Source organism: Ambystoma mexicanum, chromosome 4p (assembly GCF_040938575.1).
Source record: "Ambystoma mexicanum isolate Mex_15411 chromosome 4p, UKY_AmexF1_1, whole genome shotgun sequence".
Lineage (NCBI taxonomy): Eukaryota > Metazoa > Chordata > Amphibia > Caudata > Ambystomatidae > Ambystoma > Ambystoma mexicanum.
Genome location: NC_090927.1, coordinates 863630183 through 863647612, shown reverse-complemented (window position 1 = coordinate 863647612; position 17430 = coordinate 863630183). Strand labels below are relative to the sequence as shown.

The 17430-nt window shown below is 45.2% G+C and overlaps 1 protein-coding gene across 14 annotated transcripts in view; it reads left to right on the top strand.

Annotated features, from left to right (window-relative positions):
• FUT9 (fucosyltransferase 9) overlaps positions 1–17430 on the top strand; it is a 1273880-nt gene that overhangs the window by 865878 nt on the left and 390572 nt on the right. For 2 of the 14 annotated variants that reach the window (XM_069606439.1, XM_069606440.1), the window contains exon 1: positions 3095–3603. The exons of 10 other annotated variants lie outside the window; for them this stretch is intronic. The gene's annotated coding sequence lies outside the window, so the exon portion shown is untranslated. Of the gene's footprint in view, positions 1–3091; positions 3604–17430 lie in introns of those variants that run through there. 2 more of the 14 variants (XM_069606442.1, XM_069606443.1) reach the window with 2 other exon arrangements.

Sequence of the window (17430 nt, the reverse complement as noted above, 5' to 3'; positions counted from 1 at the left end):
GTTACCTCAAAATCCAAGCCTAGGATCTTGAATTAAAAAGATGATGAAGTTGTTTTTCCCTTGAAAAATAGAGGAGTACATTGGCGTAGGACCAAAGATGCTATTTTGAGAGATGAAGGCAAATTATGAAGGGAGTCCAATGAGAAGACCATGCGCAAAGGACATATTTCCCAAGATTAGGAGGAATACAAACATTTACGGATGCCAAGTATCGGACAATTAAAATTGCACAAAGTTTATATGTGATAGAGTGAGCAAGTCTCTGAAGGCCAAGATGAGCAACTGCACCCAATATAATTGATCAAATAGTGTTGAACACACTGTTTAAATTGACACATTCGTGGTCTTATAGCATGTGACGAAGAGCTTGCAAACGAGGACTATTCATTTGGCGTGAAGCTAAGATAATGGTGTGCATACACTCCCTTGAATGACCCGAGAAAGTGCAGACTGGTAATGCCAGCCTTCAAACAGAGGACACTGGCATGCAGCCTACCGATGAGCGAGCACAGACTAATTGGGAGAGCAAGGGGAGAGCTGACCTATCTCCAAGCACCTGGATTTTGTTTCTATGTACGTGCTGTTAGCGAGCCGAATGTTCAAGGTTGGATTTGGGTTGCCAACCAATCAGAAAGCCTGCCAGGCCCTTCTACATACAATGTTGCAAAGTATTATTCAGCTGCCATATTCTCGGCTGTAATCAGTGTTAGTATTATTCAGCTGCCATATTCTCAGCTGTAATCAGTGTTATACGTATTAGAAGTAGCTCAGGACGTGTTTTACAGACAAGGGACCGTCAATGGAAGATTAATATTCATGCATTCTATATGTAGACATGTTCTCCTAATGCAATCCCGCCCCTCCGTAGGTTTTTGTAATATGCCACGTAGGATGGCATAGATGATGCATCTAGCATTTTTTTTAAAACATTATTTTATTGTAATACATGCATATGGTTGAAGCAACCTTTCACATGATAACAAGAGTGTAAAAACATCCAAGCACAATTACAAAATAAAATAAAATCACTATTCAATCACAAGGAATTACAAACTGAATCCAAATGACACATTTTAACAAACAAATAGATAGCCTATTTCGTTTTAGACAAGTTCATAAATACAGAGGCATTCTATTAGCCGGTATTACCAGTATACAGCCGGTAAGATAGCTCAGCAGGTTGAGCGCTTGGTGCTGCAATCTAAGCGTGATCTGCAGGTCGCAGGTTCGAATCCCGGCAAGGCCAACTCAGCCTTTCATCCTTCTGAGGTCGATAAATGAGTACCAATTTCGGTTGGATGATATTGTGTGTAAATATGTGCTATGTAAAGTGCTTTAGATAAAGGCGCTATATAAATAACACATAATTAACATCATTATTAGACCTTTTATCCTCAACAGATTTCAAGTACTCACCCACGCTGTCCACAAAATTAAAAACCGATAATCACCCATACTACGCGATGAGTCTCGGTTTTGCCAGCAGCCATATGTCGAATACCGCAGCCATGGCCACCAACGAAACAGCTGCAAAAATTCTACTCCAGGTCTGATCGGAATGATAATCAGTGAAATTTGCATAGGCCTTTTGGTGAATATGAGTCAAGGACATGCATTCTGTGAGAATGTGACGTGAAGTTTCTACACGTAAATTGCATAGCCTGCATAATAGTTCCTCTTTAGAGATTCCCCTCCAGGTACCAGTGTTTATCAGGACTGGTAAGTTCTCGAACCGTAAAACAAAAGGATAAAGCGTGTGAGTGCTGGGTAGCAGAGAGAAGTCAGGTACTTACGCAGAAATTCCACAAAATCACCCTGCTGAGAATTGCTTGTGTATTTCCGAAAGCCAGCCAAGTGTGATATAGATTGTATTCTGTCACATTGTCTAGATTTCTCAACATACCCACACAAATAAAAATGAACCTCTGACTGAGTACACTCAGCCCAATCTCAGTCGAGGATAACAGACTCCATATCTCTGAACCATAAGCTGTGTGTGCACCTCCGTGCATGTTCAGTCATTTGTCCAATCAGAGAGGGATTCCGAGATGTACCAAATTTAATACTGATCCAGTATCGACAAACGAACACCTTCCACAGCAAAATGAGTGATTCGCAGCCCAGCTCCAATCTAATTTCCTGGACCGATACCGCCCCCGGGAGGCTCATAAATGATGCATCTAGCATTATATAAACTAAGTATAATCAAAAAGAGAGTGTGATCCTGCATTAATCAATTTGAGGAATGACGATTTACCCTGCTTTCCTTCATTGAGATAAAAGCAGTATTTTACCATCTTCTTTGAGTATGTCCGGTTATTTGGTCAGAGACATTTTATTGGTAATTCCGTCTAGCACAAAGGAGCTAGAGCACACCGGTATTAAAGAAGAGGTTCCAGGGTATCCTGTGCAATATCTTTGCCCTCAAACATGGTGGGAGGATAGCTCAAGGGAAACACGCTCCCCTTGGAAGCAAGCCGAGTGGGTCCACGCTTAGAAAGCTCTGGGTATTAAGCAGGTTATAAATAACCAATAATACATGCATTAGAGAGGGGAATGAGGGACTGCCAACAAACGTGGCTCCGGCCCTTATTATATACCACCCACGGTTACCAGGTTGTCATTTGAAAGGATGGATGGAGCATCCCAGAGACCCATTGGTCCCCCTTCTTTCCAAATGGTGCTTGCGTGCAACCTCAATGACAGTGAGAGCAAGGCTGATGCTGGTAAGTCAATGTTTGAATGCCAACATCTGGAGAATTATTTGACGGCAGGGCACCGGGTGCAGCGGTTTTCGCTACTCTCACATGGTGTGGCTGTGTTCAGGCGCCCACTGTTTTTAGGACTGGCGGTAGCGAAATTGCTTGCACGTGAAGCTCGTGATGATGCATATTAGAGAGGGGCCCTAGGGTCAATCGGCTGCTCCTTCATGCAGGAGTGCTTCCGTTACAGCAGCAACACTTGTATAGTAGCAAGTGGAGCTGTCCAAGTGGGGGGGGGGGGAGATTCGTGAGAAATACGTTTAAAAGCATACTTTATTACCTCGCCGCTTGGTAGGTACATTGACATGTTTTACTCATTCTGTGCTGCATTCAGTTGTGGTGCTGTCACATGTTCACACAGCGTGCCGCCCGCACTGCAGAACTAGCTCGCTTTCTGCGAGCCCTTGTTTTCTTTCGGCTGGATTTTTACCGCGGATTCTGGCTGCTCTGCAGCGTCGTCTTCTCGTCACCCAGGGCTGACTGGAAGCGACAGACCACCGCTCCGCCTGCGCTTCTGGCAGCCCTTCCGCGCGCGAATGGTAAATAAAAAAGCAGCACTCGAGCTGGCCAATTCCCAGTGTGCACCTCCTTCGAGGGGTCCCCTCCTTCCGGGGGAGCGTACACATCTCGCCTCATGTGGGAGATGGTAGCCAGCCGCAGCAGCGTGACTTCGGCTTCCCCCTGCCAGGGGACGTGGCGGCTGCTGGTGCCAGTCCATATCTCTTTGAACCGAAATCTTTTGGACGCCTGGGCGGAAACCCAGGGGATGGCGTTTGCTTGGACTCATTGAGCTGGAGAGCCATGGATTTCAGCACCTCGTCGGCGTTTGACCACCACAAAGGTACGTGTTCTTGCCCATCTCAATTTGAATCCACTGTCTCGTGCACACGACCAACGAGGTTTCAAATGAAAGCATGCCACGATTTCACAGGGCACACTTGCCAAGACTTCTCTCAGTAAAATCGCTTCCTGTGGGCTATGGGCGGCGTTAATGTGTACTAATCTCGATTTCTTTATATCGCCTTCATTTTGTGAAAAGGCTCTAGGACGGCATAAAAGCCGTTTTTCCTGTTAGAAAAATGGTTCAAGCAGACACACAATCAGATCTGCATTAATGGCCACTGCTGCTAGTGTGGGGGCGGCGGGAGGGGGGTGCTCAGGGGGCATGGTTTCTCTCACGGTGTGTGCACGAACTTGCGGTGCAAATCCGCGTTACCCCTCCGAAATAATTAAGCTCTGTGTGAAATGCTTCCCGCTCAGCATTATATGAGGACAGCGTTCGCACGGTTGTCATGGAGATGACTGACGGCCCCTCATAGATGTCATTTGCAGATGCTTTGAGAAGCATCTGTGCTCGCTGGATGTGCGTCCAGCGTTTCTAAAACTTCGCTGCTTCTCCGTATGTACTTTAGACAAGGATTTCGTTGTTTGTGAGGAGGATGGAATGAAATGTACAGCCCTGGTCGTCGTTGCTTTCTAGAATCTGCTCCTCACACGAGACCCTGTTTCTATGACTTCCAGGCAGTGTGGTACGTGCTGGCGGTCTCTCTGCATACGCCTAAGGGTAGACATGCCAGCAGATATGTATGGCAATATACATAGAACACTACTACACACGTTTCATAGAATTCACTGGTCATTGACCTCCAATGCACTATTTCACACGTTCCTTTAATGAATAGCTTCACGTTCATGATATGGCAGCTTATCTCCGGCATTTCCGTTACCACGTGAAACCTAACACCATATTTTGGTCATCAACACTGCATCCGGCGTTGTAAGCCGCTAGCCATGGCTTCTGAATGGTGCCTTCATGTGCCATCCATGAATGCCGGGGATGCAACTGGATACTTTTGGTATTAAAAGGTGGGTACGATTTATTCAAGAGGCGCTTTAATATGGCACAGAGTGCCGGTGACATGCCAGACCCATTTTTTCCCACTCAGCCAGGTGAAGGTTGTGACACTGGTGCTGTTCATGTGACATCGGCACGGGCAGTTGGAGCTCACAATGTCTGTGCTTGGCGCGAAGACCCACAACAGGTGGATGGCGCACAGAGAAAGGGCGCTAAAGGGTTTAGCTGCTAGAACACATGTCCTGGGATGAGCAGTGCCCGTGTCTTTGATGCTGTATCTGGCATTCGGTGGCAGCACGTGTGCATGCCCGGCTCTCCTCGGGCATATGAGTATGGGTATCTAAAACGGCAAGTGGCATTAAATCAAACCAGGGCTATTGGCGTTGGCAATGCGTGTTTAATCGTTTCAAAGATCCTGTGAGTAGCCAGCGATGACCAAGTGCCCCGCGCCGGCATCACACCAGAGCTTGCTTACTCTGGGAACCGGCCTTTCTGGACCGGAAGTACTTATGGCCGGGACCTTGCAAGTCCTTCACAGCTGCCAAAATGCGCAGCAGAGTTCAGCAAAACCGCATGAATGCATAGTTTATTTGTGCTTCCACGCACTTAATGTACTTGTATTTTCAAACCACTCTTTTGGAAAATTGTGAATCAAACAGCATTCTCATTTTTTCTGTCACATTTTAGAAGGAAACAACTTACTGAATGCATAATATTGTTATACAAATGTTCATAAAAAGGGGAAGTGGCATTACAAATGGGGCAAGAATAACATCTGTTATTACAGAGCTTAGATTCGTAGGGAATCTGCCACAAGCGCTATAGAATAATACAATAGTGTTATTACTATTGGTGAACATTAGTAGTAGGAGTATTAAATGATGAGAGCCAAAAGGGTCAAGACTAATAGAAAGAGGCATGTCCTTTGCTTATAGACAAATGTACCGAAGTCCAAGTGCTGCCCAAAACGCGCTGTGGAACATGATATCCAGTAGGTCTGACGGATGAACCCTGAGGGCCAGAACATATGCATCTGGACAATGGTGTGCATTCCCATAGTAGACGGTTTAGCAATATTCATTAATGTGTCCATCTCCCAAACGCCCCTCCCCCGGAAACAATTAGCAATCACATGTTCATTCACGCGCACATCTTTTGGCTGCGCCAATCAATCAATCGCCGAAGTCGGTTCACGAGGAGGGACTGGCGAGCACCCGACGTCTGAGTGATCGCAGACATTAAACAGGTTCCAGAAGCCAGCCATGAAAGTCCTCCATTTTGCAAAGCTCTTGTGACCTTCAGAAGCTAGTATTAGGAGCAGAGTACTCTGGAGGTGCGAAGACGAACTTAGCCAGTCTCGAATAATAATGCAGGGGGTCATTAGAGTCAGACTAGTGGCTAGCGCTTCATCAGGACATCCGGGGTTTACCACAACACACCCTTATTTATGCCCATAGCACAGAATGCACTCTAGCCAACCGATGGTGTGCTTGCCACAGTCTCAGAGTTTTGTTTTTATGGGAAGAGCCAAATGACGCACTACTGCAACTGCAGCACCATGAGTTCCATAGTAGATGTTTCTGGAAGAGGTCAAGAACATATAGGTCCCTTCCTCAGCGGTGCAGTAGTACTGGAACGAATAACTCCTTTCCGTGGAAGGAGCGTCCACATGCGAGGGAGGGAACGCACATGTATTCAAGAAGAAAGTTGAACGAGAGTACTTTTTCTCAGCCGTCATTGAGAGCAACTACCTGGAACCTATGCGATTGGGGACATGGAGGTGTTTCTTTCGTGGAGCGCCTCGATCATACAGGACCAGTTCCTCTCTGTACTTGAAAGACAATGACAGCACCTGCAGAATTCAGCCCCTTTAAAGTGCATCCGGTTTAGCATGCATACTGCCATGGGGGTGGGGTGGGGGGGTGTTGAGGGGGTGTCTGTGGCAGCTGATTTGTGCACACCGTCCGATCGTGGGGGTACAATGGGATAGTGTGGATGACTATCCCACTATCCCAGATGTAGGCACAGTTTGCCATCGCCTAAGACAGTTTTCCTTCTGTTGTAGTCATTCCTCACTCTACTATCCTGTCCTGTGCAAACTGCAAATCAGGGGAAAATAACCGGTTCTGTTTGCACATAAGCTCTTTCATGCACGTTTTCCTGATCATCTTCCAACGTGTTTATTTCCCATCAGTACTGGCCAATGGGCAGGCTCTCGCCGAATCTGATATCCGGCATCAGCACTGGCCAATGGGCCCGCTCTCGCTGGGCCCGTGATCCGGCATCAGCACTGGCCAATGGGCCCGCTCTCACCGGGCCCCAGATCCGGCATGGAATATCTAGCCGGATCTCGTAGGGTGACCAGATTTTCAAGACAAAAAACCGGGACAGCCAACAACATAAAATGACTCCCCCGCCGACCCCCCCTAACCGGACCTCCCCAGCCCTCATTCCCATAGTATATGCATAAAAATTGTGCAACTTTGAGTGTTGAGAAAAACACGTACATCCCAAGCATGATACTGATTACATTATGTATTTTAATGTTATATTGGGACAATGAACTTGGCTGTTATTGGCATTTACTGTCAAAATGTTAAACATCTTAACTATAGCACACACAAAAAAATATTAATAACAAAGGTGCGTTTGCTCTGTTTGACATTACATATCTTGCTATGTACTTTCCTCTCAAGCTGTCTCTGTGGTGCAAGCAGCTAATGCACACGGCTTGCACCTGGAACATGGGGTTCTAACCCATCCTAAAATGACAACATTCTTAACATCTAATACTATTTATATAGATGATAAATGTTGTGATAAAAAAAAAAATTGGACTGTCACTCTCAACTTGCCTAAAACATAAAAACTCTCAGGACAAAGGGACATAGGTCCGAATCCCGGGACAGTCCGAGCAAAACCGGGATGTCTTGTCACCCTAGGATCTCGGACCCGGCTTGCCTCTGACACAGCAAACAACCCACACAACAAATCAAAGCGCGTGCTGTACTCCTATGGAGTGGGGGTGAGGAGCCGCCACAGGACATTGGTGCCAGGAGTGCTCTTGAGAACATAGTAACTACTTTAATTCCCACCTCATCCCCTAGAGGTCATTGGCGAGCAAAGCCACTGACTAGATCAAAGCACCCCCAGGCCCTCCCAGCGCCTGTGTCCTAGGAAGTGCCTGCACTGTGCAGGAGCTGGTTCAGAGCAGTTTTGGTGGGGACAGTGCAGGCTGGCAGGGGGTGAAGTGGCTTGTAAACAAAACATCAAAGGGCAGTGCTATTGTTAACCCACAGGAGCTGTCAGAGCTGACAACTGCCCCATGAGTGGTGGGGGCTGTGCTGTGCTGGTGAGAAGAGTCACAATCAGGCATCTTGGTGGGGGTTTCCTACTGAGATGGCACCCCACACAGAGTATCGGTGTACACGGTGCATCTTGCACTTTCATAGAAAAGTCATTTCTAAACGCAAAAATGATGCTTAAACTTGCATTCACGGGTTTTCTTTGAAAGGTATTTCTTTTTTTTGTTGGACTACCACACAAATACGATGTAATGTTTGTGTCCCTTCCTTTGTGTTTTATCACAGGTTATATTTGTAAAGATGTTATATGCTTGTCAAATTGTTTAATGGAAAATACATGTTTCTGTTGCGCTGACAACAGTTATTAGGAAATGAAACTGTGGGATCATAGGCGCCAAGTTTTGCTTTTCACTGCAGGGCCTGAAATACCCCCACCCCCGCCCTGAATATGAGCAAGCGACCAGTCCAACCCATCCCCTGGCCAAACACATTTTACAGCACTTGTTTTTTTTATAAAGATTTGCAAAAAGTCATACGATTAACCAGTTTTTGATATATAGCATATCAGCAACGGTTCTTGACCTGCTGAGCTACCCTGGTAGCCTTCTACTGTAGAGCGTGTCTATGGATCCCTTAGCCTACTCATTATTATATTATACTTTATTTCTTTCGTTTTAAAAACTTTACAAATTAAGCACACAATATTTACATATTTTACTACACCATTTTTAAAAATTAGACATAAAATTAAAGTTAAATTGCATACCTTATCTTATTTCATTACAACAAGTCGCACCAGTTATGCTCAGATCTCATTAGCTAAATACAAATTGATAGTTAGCACTAGTTTAACAATCTAATAATATGTTCTCCAAAACTTCAGAACTATACAATTCATATTAAAGCCTTTCCATCCGTGTTAAACTCTTGTTATTAAGGCCTAAGTGTACTAGAAATCACTGCATTACCAACAGGATGTTGGGTGCACCGCTGCCATGGGAGTGATTGAAAGTGAAATTGATGTTCAGTGTAGAGCTTGGAAAGAAGTAGCATTAAAGAAAATGCACCAGCTTAACAAAACATATTTTGAACATTTCCTTTGAGGGAGTTGAACTGTCAGCCCGCCCCCTCACGACCCCCTCCCACCCCCCTCTTCCAAACTCTGCCCCACCCCAGGCCTTGCGGGTTCCTCCTTGACATTTTTTTGTTTACATTTCCACCACTGATTCCCATTCTTTCAGAAATCCTCCTTGGGTGAGCTTGCTCTGCACCGGAAATGCTTGCTGGTTGCAGCAAGACTTGTGCCTCCCCCCCCCCTCCACTTGTTTACGCTTTCCATTCTCACTGGATGGACAGTGATTATAAGATGGACTCCCACAATCCCAAGAGGTCGAATCCAGTCAGGCATTCATGAGTTCCACATGAATATTCATGGATAAACCCACGCGGGGAGGATCTGGAGTGGGGGCTGGCCAGCGAGTTCGATGCTTTAGGCAATTAATCAAGTTTCAGAAAGGATTCGGCAGCCTCGCGCTCGGGTAAAGATAGTTTAGAGACAGGCTCTATAAAAACACTTTGCACACAACCCGATAAACAAAATATATATGCTAGCATTTCAAATGTGTGATTTATGCTTCAATCACTGCAGGGCACTCTCGGCGTTATCCCTGCGCTGAAAGACAGTCAAGCAGGACGTGCCCACCGGCTGCTGCCAAGTGGCCCTCGGGCTCTCTAGGACGGACTCTGGCGAAAGGTTGCCAAGCACCGGGAAATGGCCGCACCAGGGGTTCCTGCGTGTGTAGGAACTACGTGTGGTGAATCGAATCGATCTCCACCATGTGCTCATGTGCGCGCACGCGGAGGCCTCCACGAAGAACGTGACTGCCGTCAGCGCACTCAATCCCTACGGACTGAGCTGGCCTCTTTTTGAGCAGGTCCATACATTGCCGGTGTGGCGGTGCAGTCCACGAGGGACACACACTCCTCGCGTGATGTCCTGCGGCGTGTGAACACCTTGTGAGTTCCCCTGCTGGGTTTCGCATGGGGCAGAAACATAGCAGGTTTCTCTGCACGTGCCCTGCCACCGAAGAGGCGAGGGCGATTCCAGAGCTTGACAGGCATCGCGGTCGTGCTAAACCGCCTGAGCGTCTATTGTGTATCGTGCGTGCCGAAACGATGAGTTTATGGAATGCAGAATCAGCCTTTCATCGCTTGGAGGTTGCTGAAATCAGGGGTGTTAAAAGGATCAGCACATGACCCAATATTTTATTTTCGATGGGATATTTAGTGTATGGCGTGCATTTAAACATCAGTACACGTTATTGCCACAGTCTATGTGCACGTTCGCTGCTGAGTGTGTCCTTCAAGCTCATCACTTAAGGTTAGAGAGACTGATTCTTCTGCCTGCCCCGCTGATTTATCAGCACATTAGTTTTTTTCTTTGAATTTTCTCAATATCTAGCTTTTCACGAGGGTCTGACATGACGAGTTGGGGCCACATTACAGAACGATTGCATCCGTGCATGTGCAGTTACCTCTAAGCCAAAAAATGCCCTAGTGCAAAAAAAGTCAATGCGTTCTTGCCCCGGACACGTTACCCTAGAGTAGGAAAAACACTGCCCTGGCAGAAACATGCTTTGAGCAAATATATATATATTTTTGCATTGGGGAAATATTTGCTTTCACACTAATCTGTCATATGGCCCACAGTGAATCCCATGCTTGCACAATATGATCTCAGCGTGAGTAGCATGTTGGACATTGCTACAGTGCGCATTGCAGAAGAAAGAGTCGATAGACCTGCCACCTTAAAAGCTGTGATGAATTATACTTAGTTCACAGCTCAGGAACGTAACGTTCTCGGTATCATGTGTATGGGTTCTCCTCTTATCTCCCCTTACTGCCGACCTCAGGTTCTCTCCTTGAATTTATCTTTACATGTCCAACTGTCTGAGCAGACACACCTGTGGGCTGGGTTGGCTGAACCAGTTCTTTCCATGCAGGAATTGTTCTTAAAAACTGTTCTGGGGAAAGCCGCCACATGTCAAGTGCCCGCTTGAGCACATCTCAAGTCCATCACGTATTCACACACGGAGAACATCTAGTACACGCACTGTCAGAGCTATATATTGCCATTGCAGAAAAGTCTTTGTTTTAAACCTATCTTTACATCCCTGACCTTTTCTCCAATACTTACTGATAACTAATCACAGTGAAGAAATGTTGATTCCTACATCCTCAACCATTCTGCCTCCTCCTCATCCAATGTGTCTTTACTTTTCTGTATTCGTTTGTCTGCTAGTTAACCCCACTTTCCTATCTCCATCCCACTCCAACCATCCTCTTCGCTATCCACAGACAGAGGTCTGGTGACACCCTAGCAAAGTCACACTGCACTATCTCCCAAACGAGGTTTGATTGAGTGGAAATCAGTTAGATGGATGATTAGCCAATTCATGAGCACTGCTTTCCTTAATGCATCACTCATGGGTCTGTCTATAGTTACACAAGTGATTCTTCAACCTCTTTGTTGTGTTTAGGTAGGCACATCTCCCTAGCAATGGGCTCCTTTCTGTGCATTTTCTATTCTTTGGCGGGGGTATCCTCTTTCACTTAGATGCTCCGCAAGGTCTTCCGAGTGTATCTTGATCTAAGGTTGAGCAGTTCCTCCTTAAACGCAGGAATTGGCCAGAGGGAATATTATTTTTTAGATTGTTTGGATCATAACTGCTGTAATGCTGCAGCATATTCTTTATCTGTAGCTTTTCGATAAAGACTTGTTGCTATCATGCCATTGGCTTTTTTTACTGATTTTCAAATCTAAAAAGGCTACAGATTACATGTCCCATGTCATTGTGAATTTTATGCAAGGAATACATGCATTCAACCAAGACATAAAAAGTTGCTAGCGTACCCTTTCATATCAACAAAACATTGTCGATATATCTGTACCAGTTGTGTATGTGTCTTAGAAAGGGGTTTTGTTCAACTTTGATGTGTATTAAGATTCAAAACTGTCCAAATATATGTTTTCAATTTCAGGCACACATGTCACACCCATGCCCGTCCCGTGTATTTGTTGAAACTTTTTGTCTTTAAACAGAATATATTTTTCTATCAGTGCCAAACAAATGCACTCCAGTATGAACTCTGTTGGTACTCTTCCCTCTGGATTAGGTTTCTTGTAGAAGTATAGCCTCATTACTTCAATGCTTGCAATTAGTGGGATACTTGTAAAAAGTGCCTCTACATCTAGCCTTAAAAGGATTTCTTGTAGCTCTATATTGGCATTGGCCAAGATGTTAATTATTTTTGTTGTGGCTGTATGATTTCATATTAGCCACAAAAGGCCTCAGAAAAAAGTCTATTGCAGACACAATCATCTGCCGCAAGGGTGGACATTATCTTTATGCATCTTCGGTAAGATGTAAAATGCTGCTGTGGTGAGGTGCATCTTATTGAGAAACCGTTTCTCCTCCTCTATCCACCCTTCTCTGCTTGCATGTTGGGTTAGACTGGGGATTTCTTCCTGGAGTCTGGTGGTTGGATCTAGTGTTTTTATTGCTTGCCTCTTTTGTGATCTAATGTTGTCTCTGGTGTAATTTTTGCTTTTCAACAGTTTCTTCACCTCGCTCTGTACTTTTTTCTGTGGGGCAGTCAACAAACAAGAGGTAAGGGTGTATATTGACTGCCAACATCCTACAAATTGCAAGCATTGAAGTAATGAGGCTATACTTAGACAAGAGGCATAATTCAGAGGAAAGAGTACCAATAGAGTTCATACTGGAGTGTATTTGTTTGGTATTGACAGAAATGTATTTTCTGTTTGAACAAAACAAATTTGAACAAGTACCCTGGACGAGCATGGATGCAACATTCACGCACGACGTGAACTTATATAGGGACAATATTGAATCTAAATACATCAAAGGTGACGAAAACCCCTTTCTAACACACATAACAAACTGGCGCAGATATATTGATGATGTTTTGTTGATATGGAAGATCTAGTGTTAAAATCCTGGTAGAATGCATGTGGGCCTTACATAAAATTCACACTGACATGGGACATGGAATCCGTAGCCTTTTTAGATTTGAACATCGGTAAAAAAGCCAATGGCATGATAGAAACGAGTCTTTATTGAAAACCCACAGATAAAAATACTCCTCAACATTTTAGGAGTTATCCTCTAAATGATCTAAAAAATAATCTTCCCTATGGCCAATTCCTGCGCATTTGGAGGACCTGCTCCACCTTGCACCAATTCAAGGTACTGTGAGGAGTGAAACATGTGAGGCTGACAACTTGGTGAACGTTTTTCAAAAGATGCCATTTTATTAAATCAAAAGGTACGATAAACACATCACTATCCCTACTGTGATGAGAATTTCCCAGCCTAAAAGAAACTAAAGCATACACTCTAACAAAAGGTCTTTGTCCCTCGCACCTTTGCATACAGCAAGTCAACAATGTAATGCATGGCAGTTCAAAGGAAACACCAGTATAACAGAACAATTCACAATATAATGACAGAATGTTCCTTCCCAGATTCAAATAGGATTCTGCTTCACAGTTCTGAAAGGAAATAAGGAAATCCTGTTTTGTAACCAAAAGTTCCAACACAGTTCTTTGTGATTTCAACTTGATAACAAAACGTGCCAACCACAGTTTTATGCCAGGATGCTTCTGCAACAACTGTTTTAGTTCTAACAATATAGAGCACCTCTGCAGAAATCTTATACAGTTCTTGCTTCAGCAATGAGAAGTTTTTCAGAATAATTTGCTGACACCACTTCACAACATTTTATCATCTTCCACCTCGTTTTCTTCCATGACAGGCCTAGTACTTCAATAACCCCAGGTCCACTCCTATGCCAGGCCTACTACTTCTATATTCGCTGTTAGGGTATACTCCCCTGTCCGAACAGTATTTTACAAATTACTCATGCCTCTGTGGTTAAGATCAGCTTACAACGACTTTGTAGTGCTTCTTACTTTAAAAAATGAAGCTTTAAACAATTCTTCAGGGAAGGTAAGACACACATTGGTGCTCTTTAGTAATTTTTCGTGATTTGTGAAACCTCTCCTTCTGAACAGCCTTGACCAAAAGGGTAGCCTTCTTGCCATGTTTGTTTCCCCGCTTCTTTATTAACCAAACACTGACAGTGATATGGTTTTACTCTGCTTCTTCCTTGACCTTGGCAATGTGGGTTTATACCAAGTTTTGTAATGGACTTCTTCACACATGGGCAATAAACGTAACAACCTTTGGGACTTTCACTTGCCTGCTTCTGACTTTGGCAATGTTTGCTGGTTTTAAATAAATTGCCTTGCCTCTACTTTCTTTTAGCTTGGGTAGTGGTTGTTTGCATTAAGGTTTAGAAGTATTGCTGCATCCTGTTGCTGGTTTTTAACTAAACTCATTCTTAAAGCCACAGACTTATGATCTTATATAATAATGTGCTCTCTGTTTTCTGCCAGTTCGGTATTCAAAATTGCCTTCTATCTTATGTTCCCACATACGCAATTGTTTTCCAATATGAAAACCTCTGTATCAAGCATGCAAGCGGTCATAGACTGCTCCTGTCTAACAATCACTTGTCGAACTCACTGGGTAAGGCTTCCACATCCATTTCCCTTGCTGCCCGCTGGTCTATTACTTCAGCTTCCTTTGCTCCGGAGGCCTTCCGATGCTTGCCTGCCATCCAAGATATCCTTGGGGAAAGGAAAGCTTTCCAAACCTTTTCTTCCTGATGCACAGCCTCTACAAAACAGGTCTACGGGCAACAATCCCTCTCCCGCTTCCTGCTGCCCGACCTCTGCAATTAAGGCTTCTAGACACAAAGACCCCCTCAGGACCTGCTACTGCTTGCTGCTCGACAGTGGTCCTGGCGTCTTCTTCTTTCTCCAGTATCTGCTTCTGCTGCAATGTGGAGAGTTCAGAACTCCTCCAACTATGACTGCTCCTTCTCCTCTCTAATGACCTACACCTGAGGGGGTATTTTAAGGCTCTGAGTCTCCCTAAGGTGTGGGTCATTCCCATTGACAAGCTACAATTTGCAGTTTTGTTCCTCTTCAGCCCTCTTCATCGACCCAGTACTTCAGGAATTATGGAACTTGAAGTCCCCAAGCAAACATTCATTTTTAAAGTTTGAATTTTGATCTTAAGCTCATTTCTGTTCCAGCTAATATTCTCTACAGAAATATCATAAGGATCATCCTCAAGACTTGATTTTATAGGAAAATAAAGGTTTTTATAGTTTACAGTGTAATTATGCACAGCCTCCTTTTCACTATACCTTTGGGAGCTTCTAGCTCTATAAGTCTCCATGGTTTTAGAAGGGCTTTCATGTGTCCCAGTGCCTAACAATGTATGAATGTTTTCACCCATATTAAGCTGTTTAACTTGGGCAACAGACAGATTGTTCTGACAACAAGCCATTACATACTTTGGCATTGAGGAGATGGTTTCCCTAGAGAAAGACAAATACTGCGTCTCACCAAACAGCATCCTTGTATTCCCCAGGGCCCTTTCTTCTCGCAGGTGATCCTCCTACAGAGCATTACACCCAAGGTCAGGATCAAAAAGTTTCTGCATTTCCCTGGTGCCCGGGGATGAGACTTCAGGCAGGTTTCCTCTGAAGACTCTGCAGGATTCATCACAGAACCCTCGAAAGACCTTGAAGTATGCCTAAGGGAAAGAGGATATCCCTGCAAAACAATAACAAATGCACAGAAAATAGCAAAGAACATTGATAGGGAGATGTGCGTAATGAAAAACAACAAAGAGGCAGAAGAAAGAATCACTTGTGTAACTACAGAGAGCCCCATAAGTGGTGCATTAAAGAAAGTAGTGTTCACGAATTGGCCAATCATCCAACTAACTGATTTCCACACAAACATACTGTAACGCTCACCTGATTCCCGCAGAGGCGCCGGTCTTGACTGGGTGAATGCCGTATCTTCAAAGGTGATGTGTAACACACGGTTGGCTCTTTGGGCTGGACCTCTGTGCACTGTATGTCTGACTCGAAGAGTAAGATGTCTTAGGTAAGTGAACGCCGAGCTCTCCATCTGCCTCGGGGCAGGGTGCCGTAACCAGTTTCTTCACTGGATAAGGGTGCAGGCCTCTTGACCTCAGAGGACTGCTGTCCGTCGTTAACTGCACGAACGGTAAGTTCTGGGCACTTCAAATGTCTTAAAAGTCTTTTGTAATGATATCTCTTGTTTTGCAGGGTTCCGGCGATGGCGGATGGCGGGCTGATGAGAGTTGAGGATCGAACCCGCGTGAGGAATAGAAGCGCCTGGAAGCACGTAAGCGCTTGTAGCCTGCTTCACGATGCGCACTAACTGTCCCTTTTATCTTGCAGGTACAAGTTCGGAGCTTTAGAGAAGCTGAAGGGTGCTGGAATACCCACTGGATTCGGCGTGGGAAGGAGTAATGGCACGTGAGTAATAAAGTTGCCCAATGTCTTTAAACGCACCTTCTTTTGTCTTTCAGATGTGGGATGCAGCGCCAAAGGCCTCCGGAGCGTGCGAAGAGCTGGTAAGCTTTTGTCTTTCAGATGCCGGAATGCAGTGCGAAGACCTCCGGAGCATGCGAAGAGTAGGTAAGCCTTTGTCTTTCAGATGCCGGAATGCAGCGCGAGGCGTTGGTGACAGCCGATGGACCAGGTAAGAGATGCGCTGCCACTGAAGACCGTAGTGCTAACCTGTTCTTTCTTTGTCTTTACAGGTGCTGCTGAAGACTGGATTCCAGGATGGTAAGCCTTTGTTCCCTTAGGCCCAGGATCAGAAGCAGAAGACACGATGAGCGTTCTGCTGCAGAGAATGCAGAATAACACAAAGCAAGATTCATCCATCGGGTGTGGTTTAAATAGCCTCCTGTAGTGCTTAGGTGTCTCCTTCCACAGCCACGCCTAGGTAAGAAAAGAGTTCCTGCTTTCCAGAAGAGTTCCAGTATTCTGAACCTAGGGAGTGGCTCCTGCCCCACCCAACAGGAAAAGTAGTCCCAAACAGAAGAGGATCAGGGGTTCAACTGGCAGGTAAGTAAGCAGCATGGTCTGCTGCAGGTAAGTCCACCCAAGCATTATGAGCCCGGCGCTTCCAGCGCTGGGACTGGGCATCTTTATGAGCCTGGTGCCACTGGCGCCAGGACAGGGTCCAAAAGGTCCCAATTGGGACTGGCTGGCACTCGGAACCGGGGTTATGGGTCTGCTTCCAAGGGAGTCGGCAAGTCCTGATCTTTTGGAAGCAGAGATCATGACAGCACCCCCCCTCAAGGCCCCTCCCAAACCGGGCTTCTCCGGGGGTTTGGGCTTGTTAGGAAATGTTCGATGAAATCTTTTGATTAGACGAGGCGCGTGGACATATTCTGCAGGTTCCCAGGATCTTTCTTGGGGACCGTAGCCTTTCCAGTCAATCAGGTAAAATAGTTTAGATTTGGAGATCTTGGAATCCAGGATGCTTTTGACTTCAAACTCGAGTTCTCCATCAACTAGAATAGGT